This window comes from Oncorhynchus gorbuscha, linkage group LG21 (genome assembly GCF_021184085.1).
Source record: "Oncorhynchus gorbuscha isolate QuinsamMale2020 ecotype Even-year linkage group LG21, OgorEven_v1.0, whole genome shotgun sequence".
Classification (NCBI taxonomy): Eukaryota; Metazoa; Chordata; class Actinopteri; order Salmoniformes; family Salmonidae; genus Oncorhynchus; species Oncorhynchus gorbuscha.
In genome coordinates, this window is record NC_060193.1 from 29228358 (window position 1) to 29237045 (window position 8688).

Sequence of the window (8688 nt, forward strand, 5' to 3'; positions counted from 1 at the left end):
CCTTGGATTTCTTCACATTTTATTGTGTTACAAAGTGGGAATCAAATGGATTTAATTGTTATTTTTTGTCTACAATCTACAAAAATAGCATAATGTCAAAGTAGAAGAAAAATAAAAATAAAAAAAGAAGTGATTAATGAAGAAAACATATATACATACTCACACCCTGAGTCCATACATGTTACACTTTTTTGGCAGGGATTAAAGCTGTGAGTCTTCATAAGAGTTTTGCACACCTGGGTTGCACAATATTTGCAGATTCTTTTCAAAATTCTTCACGCTCTGTCAAGGTGTTGGGGATCACGGCTAGACAGCAATTTTCAAGTCTTGCCATAGTTTTTCAAACAGATTTACATTTGAAGTCAGAGGTTTATTAAAACTAGTTTTTCAACCACTCAACAAATGTCGTGTTAACAAACTATAGTTTTGGCAAATCGGTTAGGACACCTACTTTGTGCATGACACAAATAATTTTCCCAACAATTGTTTACAGACAGATTATTTCACTTATAATTCACTGTATCACAATTCCAGTGGGTCAAACGTTTAGATACACTAAATTGACTGTGCCTTTAAACAGCCTGGAAAATTCCAGAAAATGATGTCATGGCTTTAGAAGCTTCTGATAGGCTAATTGACATAATTTGAGGTAATATAAACATAATATATGCCATTTAGCAGACGCTTTTATCCAAAGCGACTTACAGTCATGTGTGCATACATTCTACGTATGAGTGGTCCCGGGGATCGAACCCACTACCCTGGCATTACAAGCGCCATGCTCTACCAACTGAGCTACAGAAGGAGGTGTAACCTGTGGATGTATTTCAAGGCCTACCTTCAAACTTAATGCTTCTTTGCTTGACAGCATGAAAAAATCAAAGAAATCAGCCAAGACCTCAGAAAAAAATGTGTACATCTCCACATGTCTGGTTCATCCTTGGGAGCAATTTCCAAACGCCTGAAGGTACCACGTTAATCTGTACAAACAACAGTACGCAAGTATAAACACAATGGGACCACGCAGCCGTCATAACACTCAGAAAGGAGACGCGTTCTGTCTCCTAGAGATGTACATATTTTGGTGCGGAAAGTGCAAATCAATCCCAGAATAACAGCAAAGGACCTTGTGAAGATGCTGGAGGAAACAGGAACAAAATAAATATATATCCACAGTAAAACAAGTTCCATATCGACATAACCTGAAAGGCCGCTCAGCATGGAAGAAGCCACTGCTCCAAAACCGCCATTAAAAAGCCAGACAACGGTTTGCAATTGCACATGGGGACAAATATCGTACTTTTTGGAGACATGTCCACTGGTCTGATGAAACAAAAATACAACTGTTTGGCCATAATGACCGTCGTTATGTTTGGAGGAAAAAGGGGGAGGCTTGCACGCCGAAGAACACCATCCCAACCATGAAGCACGGGGGTGGCAGCCTCATGTTGTGGGGGTGCTTTGCTGCAGGAGGGACTGGTGCACTTCACAAAATAGATGGCATCATGAGGATGGAAAATAATGTAGATATATTGAAGCAACATCTCAAGACATCAGTCAGGAGTCTCTTGACAACAAGGTTGATGAAATCCGAGCAAGGGTGGCATTCCAGAGGGACATCAGAGACTGCAACGTTCTTTGCTTTACGGAGACATGGCTTACTGGGAAAACGCTATCCAGGGCGGTGCAGCCAACGGGTTTCTCCACGCATCGCGCCGACAGAAACAAACATCTATCTGGTAAGAAGAGTGGCGGGGGCGTATGCCTCATGACTAACGGGACATGGTGTGATGAAGGAAACATACAGGAACTCAAATCCTTCTGTTCACCTGATTTAGAATTCCTCACAATCAAATGTAGACCGCATTATCTTCCAAGAGAATTCTCTTCGATTATAATCACAGCCGTATATATCCCCCCCAAGCAGACACATCGATGGCTCTGAACGAACTTTATTTAACTCTTTGCAAACTGGAAAACATTTATCCGGAGGCTGCATTCATTGTAGCTGGGGATTTTAACAAAGCCAATCTGAAAACAAGACTCCCTAAATTTTATCAGCATATCGATTGCGCAACCAGGGGTGGTAAAACCTTGGATCATTGTTACTCTAACTTCCGCGACGCATATAAGGCCCTGCCCCGCCCCCCTTTCGGAAAAGCTGACCACGACTCCATTTTGCTGATCCCTGCCTACAGGCAGAAATTAAAACAAGAGGCTCCCACGCTGAGGTCTGTCCAACGCTGGTCAGACCAAGCTGACTCTACACTCCAAGACTGCTTCCATCACGCGGACTGGGACATGTTTCGTATTGCGTCAGATCGGAATATTGACGAATACGCTGATTCGGTGTGCGAGTTCATTAGAACGTGCGTCGAAGATGTTGTTCCCATAGCAACGATAAAAACATTCCCTAACCAGAAACCGTGGATTGATGGCAGCATTCGCGTGAAACTGAAAGCGCGAACCACTGCTTTTAATCAGGGCAAGGTGTCTGGCAACATGACTGAATACAAACAGTGCAGCTATTCCCTCCGTAAGGCTATTAAACAAGCTAAGCGTCAGTACAGAGACAAAGTGGAATCTCAATTCAATGGCTCAGACACAAGAGGCATGTGGCAGGGTCTACAGTCAATCACGGACTACAAGATGAAATCCAGCCCAGTCACGGACCAGGATGTCTTGCTCCCAGGCAGACTAAATAACTTTTTTGCCCGCTTTGAGGACAATACAGTGCCACTGACACGGCCTGCAACGGAAACATGCGGTCTCTCCTTCACTGCAGCCGAGGTGAGTAAGACATTTAAACGTGTTAACCCTCGCAAGGCTGCAGGCCCAGACGGCATCCCCAGCCGCGCCCTCAGAGCATGCGCAGACCAGCTGGCCGGTGTGTTTACGGACATATTCAATCAATCCCTATACCAGTCTGCTGTTCCCACATGCTTCAAGAGGGCCACCATTGTTCCTGTTCCCAAGAAAGCTAAGGTAACTGAGCTAAACGACTACCGCCCGTAGCACTCACTTCCGTCATCATGAAGTGCTTTGAGAGACTAGTCAAGGACCATATCACCTCCACCCTACCTGACACCCTAGACCCACTCCAATTTGCTTACCGCCCAAATAGGTCCACAGACGATGCAATCTCAACCACACTGCACACTGCCCTAACCCACCTGGACAAGAGGAATACCTATGTGAGAATGCTGTTCATCGACTACAGCTCGGCATTCAACACCATAGTACCCTCCAAGCTCGTCATCAAGCTCGAGACCCTGGGTCTCGACCCCGCCCTGTGCAACTGGGTACTGGACTTCCTGACGGGCCGCCCCCAGGTGGTGAGGGTAGGCAACAACATCTCCTCCCCGCTGATCCTCAACACGGGGGCCCCACAAGGGTGCGTTCTGAGCCCTCTCCTGTACTCCCTGTTCACCCACGACTGCGTGGCCACGCACGCCTCCAACTCAATCATCAAGTTTGCGGACGACACAACAGTGGTAGGCTTGATTACCAACAACGACGAGACGGCCTACAGGGAGGAGGTGAGGGCCCTCGGAGTGTGGTGTCAGGAAAATAACCTCACACTCAACGTCAACAAAACTAAGGAGCTGATTGTGGACTTCAGGAAACAGCAGAGGGAACACCCCCCTATCCACATCGATGGAACAGTAGTGGAGAGGGTAGCTAGTTTTAAGTTCCTCGGCATACACATCACAGACAAACTGAATTGGTCCACTCACACTGACAGCGTCGTGAAGAAGGCGCAGCAGCGCCTATTCAACCTCAGGAGGCTGAAGAAATTCGGCTTGTCACCAAAAGCACTCACAAACTTCTACAGATGCACAATCGAGAGCATCCTGGCGGGCTGTATCACCGCCTGGTACGGCAACTGCTCCGCCCTCAACCGTAAGGCTCTCCAGAGGGTAGTGAGGACTGCACAACGCATCACCGGGGGCAAACTACCTGCCCTCCAGGACACCTACACCACCCGTTGTTACAGGAAGGCCATAAAGATCATCAAGGACATCAACCACCCGAACCACTGCCTGTTCACCCCGCTATCATCCAGAAGGCGAGGTCAGTACAGGTGCATCAAAGCTGGGACCGAGAGACTGAAAAACAGCTTCTATCTCAAGGCCATCAGACTGTTAAACAGCCACCACTAACACTGAGTGGCTGCTGCCAACACACTGTCATTGACACTGACCCAACTCCAGCCATTTTAATAATGGGAATTGATGGGAAATGATGTAAATATATCACTAGCCACTTTAAACAATGCTACCTTATATAATGTTACTTACCCTACATTATTCATCTCATATGCATATGTATATACTGTACTCTACATCATCGACTGCATCCTTATGTAACACATGTATCACTAGCCACTTTAACTATGCCACTTTGTTTACTTTGTCTACACACTCATCTCATATGTATATACTGTACTCGATACCATCTACTGTATGCTGCTCTGTACCATCACTCATTCATATATCCTTATGTACATGTTCCTTATCCCCTTACACTGTGTATAAGACAGTAGTTTTGGAATTGTTAGTTAGATTACTTGTTGGTTATCACTGCATTGTCGGAACTAGAAGCACAAGCATTTCGCTACACTCGCATTAACATCTGCTAACCATGTGTATGTGACAAATAAAATTTGATTTGATTTGATTTGATTTGAGGAAGTTAAAGCTTGGTCACAAATGGGTCTTCCAAATGGACAATGACCCCAAGCATACTTCCAAAGTTGTGGCAAAATGGCTTAAGGACAACAAAGTCAAGTTATTGGAGTGACCATAACAAAGCCCTGACCTCAATCCCATAGAAAATGTGTGGACAGAACTGAAAATGTGTGTGAGCAAGGAGACCTACAAACCTGACTCAGTTACACCAGCTCTGTCAGGAGGAAGTGGCCAAAATTCACCCAACTTATTGTGGGATGCTTGTGGAAGGCTACCCAGAAACATTTGACCCAAGTTAAATAATTTAAAGGCAATGCTACCAAATACTAATTGAGTGTATGTGAACTTCTGACCCACTGGGAATGTAATGTAAGAATTAAAAGCTGAAATAAATCATTCTCTCTACTATTAGTTTGAAATTTCACATTCTTAAAATAAAGTGGTGATCCTAACTGACCTAAAACGGATCATTTTTACTGGGATTAAATGTCAGGAATTGTGAAAAACTGAGTTTAAATGTATTTGGCTAAGGTGTATGTAAACTTCCAACTTCAAAAGTAAGTTAAACTATAACTTTGCCACTCAGGAACATTCACTGTATTCTTAGTAAGCAACTCCGGTGTCGATTTGGCTTTGTGTTGTAGGTTATTGTCCTGCTGAAAGGGGAATTCCTCTCCCAGTGTCTGGTACAAAGCAGACCAAACCATGTTTTTCTCTAAGATTGTGTCTATGCTTAGCTCCATCCCATTTATTTTCATCCTGAAAAACTCCCCAGTCTTTGCCGATGTCAATCATACCCATACTATGATGCAGCCACCACCATGCTTGAAAATAAGGATGTGTTGTGTTGGATTTGCCCCAAACATAAGGCTTTGCATTTAGGACAAAAAGTGTATCCCTTTGCCGTGTTTTTTTTGCAGTATTAGTTTAGTGCCTTGTTGCATACATATGCTGTATATTTTTATTCTTCTTTTCGCTCTGTCATTTAGGTCTGGATTGTGTAGTCACTACAATATTGTTGATCCATCCTCAGTTCTTTTCCATCACATCTATTGAACTCTGTTTTACAATCCCCAATGTCGTCATGGCGACATCCCTAGGCAATTTCCTTCCTGTCGTACAGTTCAGATGGACGACTGCATCTTTGATGTTTCTGGGTGGTTTAATACATCATCCACAGCACAATTATTAACTTGACAGTGCTTAAAGATATATTCAATATCTGATTTGTTATTGTTACCCATCTACGAATCACTGCCCTTCTTTGAGGCTTTTGAAAAGCTCAACGGTCTTTGTAGTTGAATCTGTGATTGGAATTCAGAGGAAGGGATAGTCATTCACAGGTAGGGGCGTGGATTAGAAAACCAGTCGGTATCTGGTGGGACCAGCATTTGCCTCAAGCAGCACGACACATCTCCTTTGCATAGAGTTGATCAGGCTGTTGATTGTGGCCTGCGGAATGTTGTCCCACTCCTCTTCAATGGCTGTGCGAAGTTGCTGGATATTGATGGGAACGGGAACACACTGTCGTTCACATCGATCCAGAGGATCCCAAACATGTCTGGTGAGTATGCAGACCACGGAAGAACTGGGACATTTTCAGCTTCCAGGAATTGTGTACAGACCCTTGCGATCCGTGCATTATCATGCTGAAACATGAGGTGATGGCGGCGGATGAATGGCACGACAATGGGCCTCAGGATCTCGTCACGGTATCTCCTGTGCATTCAAATTGCAATCAATAAAATGCAATTGTGTTCATTGTCCGTCGCTCCTGCCTGCCCATACCATAACCCCACTGCCACCATGGGGCATTCTGTTCACAATGTTGACATCAGCAAACATGGCGCAATAAACGCTGTCTGCCATCTGCCCGGTACAGTTGAAACTGAGATTATCCAAGTGAAGAACACACTTCTCCAGGGTGCAAGTGGCCACTGAAGGTGATCATTTTCCCACTGAAGTTGGTTATGATGCCGAACTGCAGTCAGGTCAAGACCCTGGTGAGGATGACAAGCACGCAGATGAGCTTCCCTGAGACGGTTTCTGACAGTTTGTTTGTGCAGAAACTCTTCGGTTGTGTAAACACACAGTTTCATCAGCTGTCCGGGTGGCTGGTCTCAGACAATCCCGCAGGAGAAGAAGCCAGAAGTGGAGGTGCCCGGGCTGGCATGGTTACATGTGGTCTGCGGTTGTGAGGCCGGTTGGATGTACTGCATTCCATATTCTCTAAAACGATGTTGGAGGCAGTTTATGGTATAGAAATTAACATTCAATTTTCTGGCTACAGCTCTGGTGGACATTCCTGCGGTCAGCATGTCAATTGCGCGCTCCCTCAAAACTTGAGACATCTGTGGCATTGTGTTGTGTGACAAAACTATACATTTGAGAGTGGCCTTTTATTGTCCCAAACACCTGTGTAATGATCATGCTGTTTAATCAGCTTCTTGATATACCAGTCCTGTCAGGTGGATGGATAATCTTTGTAAATGAGAAATACTCACTAACAGGGATGTAAACAAATTTGTGCCCCATTTGAGAGAAAACCTTTTTGTGCATATGGAGCATTTCTGGGATCTTTTATTTCAGCTCATGAAACACGGGACCAACACTTTACATGTTGCGTTTATATTTTTGTTCATTGTAATTTATTATGTGATTTGTTAAGAACTAATTTAGGCTTGCCTAAATAAAGTGGGTGAATACTTATGCAACTACTATATTGCAGTTATTTAATTGTTATTAATTTGTACAATTTGAAGAATTTTCTTTTCACTTTGACATTATGGAGAATTTTGTGGAGATCAATGACAAAAAAAAATATGAACTCTATTTCAATCCCACTTTTTTAAAGCAACAAAATTTGAGGTCAAGGGGATGTAGACTTTCTATAGGCACTCTATAGGCACTTGCCTTTGGAAAGTATTCAGACCCCTTGACTTTTTCCACATTTTGTTACATTACAGCCTTATTCTAAAATTGATTAAATTATTTTTTCCCCTCATCAATCTACACACAATACCAAATTATGACAAAGCAAAAATACATTTTTGCAAATGTATTACAAATAAGAAACTGAAAAATCACATTTATATAAGTATTTAGACCCTTCACTCAGTACTTTGTTGAGGTACCTTTGGCAGCGATTACACCATCGAGTCTTCTTGGGTATGACACTACAAGCTTGGCACACCTGTATTTGGAGAGTTTCTCCCATTCTTTTCTGCAGATCCTCTCAAGCTCTATCAGTTTGGATGGGGAGCGTTGCTGCACAGCTATTTTCAGGTCTCTCCAGAGATGTTCGATCAGATTCAAGTCCGGGCTCTGGCTGGGCCACTCAAGGACATTCAGTGCGTCCTGCGTTGTCTTGGCTGTGTGCTTCGGGTCATTGTCCTGTTGGAAGGTGAACCTTCGGCCCAGTCTGTGGTCCTGAGCGCTCTGGAGCAGGTTTTAATCAAGGATCTCTCTGTACTTTGCTCTGTTCATCTTTGCCTTGATCCTGACTAGTCTCCTAGTCCCTGTCGCTGAAAAACATCCTCCATGGTTCACCGTAGAGATGGTGCCAGGTTTCCTCCAGACGTGACGATTAGCATTCAGGGCAAAGAGTTCAATCTTGGTTTCATCAGACCAGAGAACTTGTTTTTTCATGGTCTGTGAGTCATTAGGTGCCTTTTGGCAAACTCCAAGTGGGCTGTCATGTGCCTTTTACTGAGGAGTGGCTTCTGTCTGGCCACTCTACCACAAAGGCCTGATTGGTGGAGTACTGCAGAGATTTTTGTCCTTTTGGACGTTTTCGCATCTCCACAGAGAAACTCTAGATCATCTAGGAGCTCTACAGACAATTCCTCCGACCCCATGGCTTGGTTTTTGGTCTGACCTGCACTGTCAGCTGTTGGACCTTATATAGACAAGTGTGTGCCTTTCCAAATCATGTCCAATCAATTGAATTTACCACAGGTGAACTCCAATCAAGTTGCAGGAACATCTTAAGCATGAT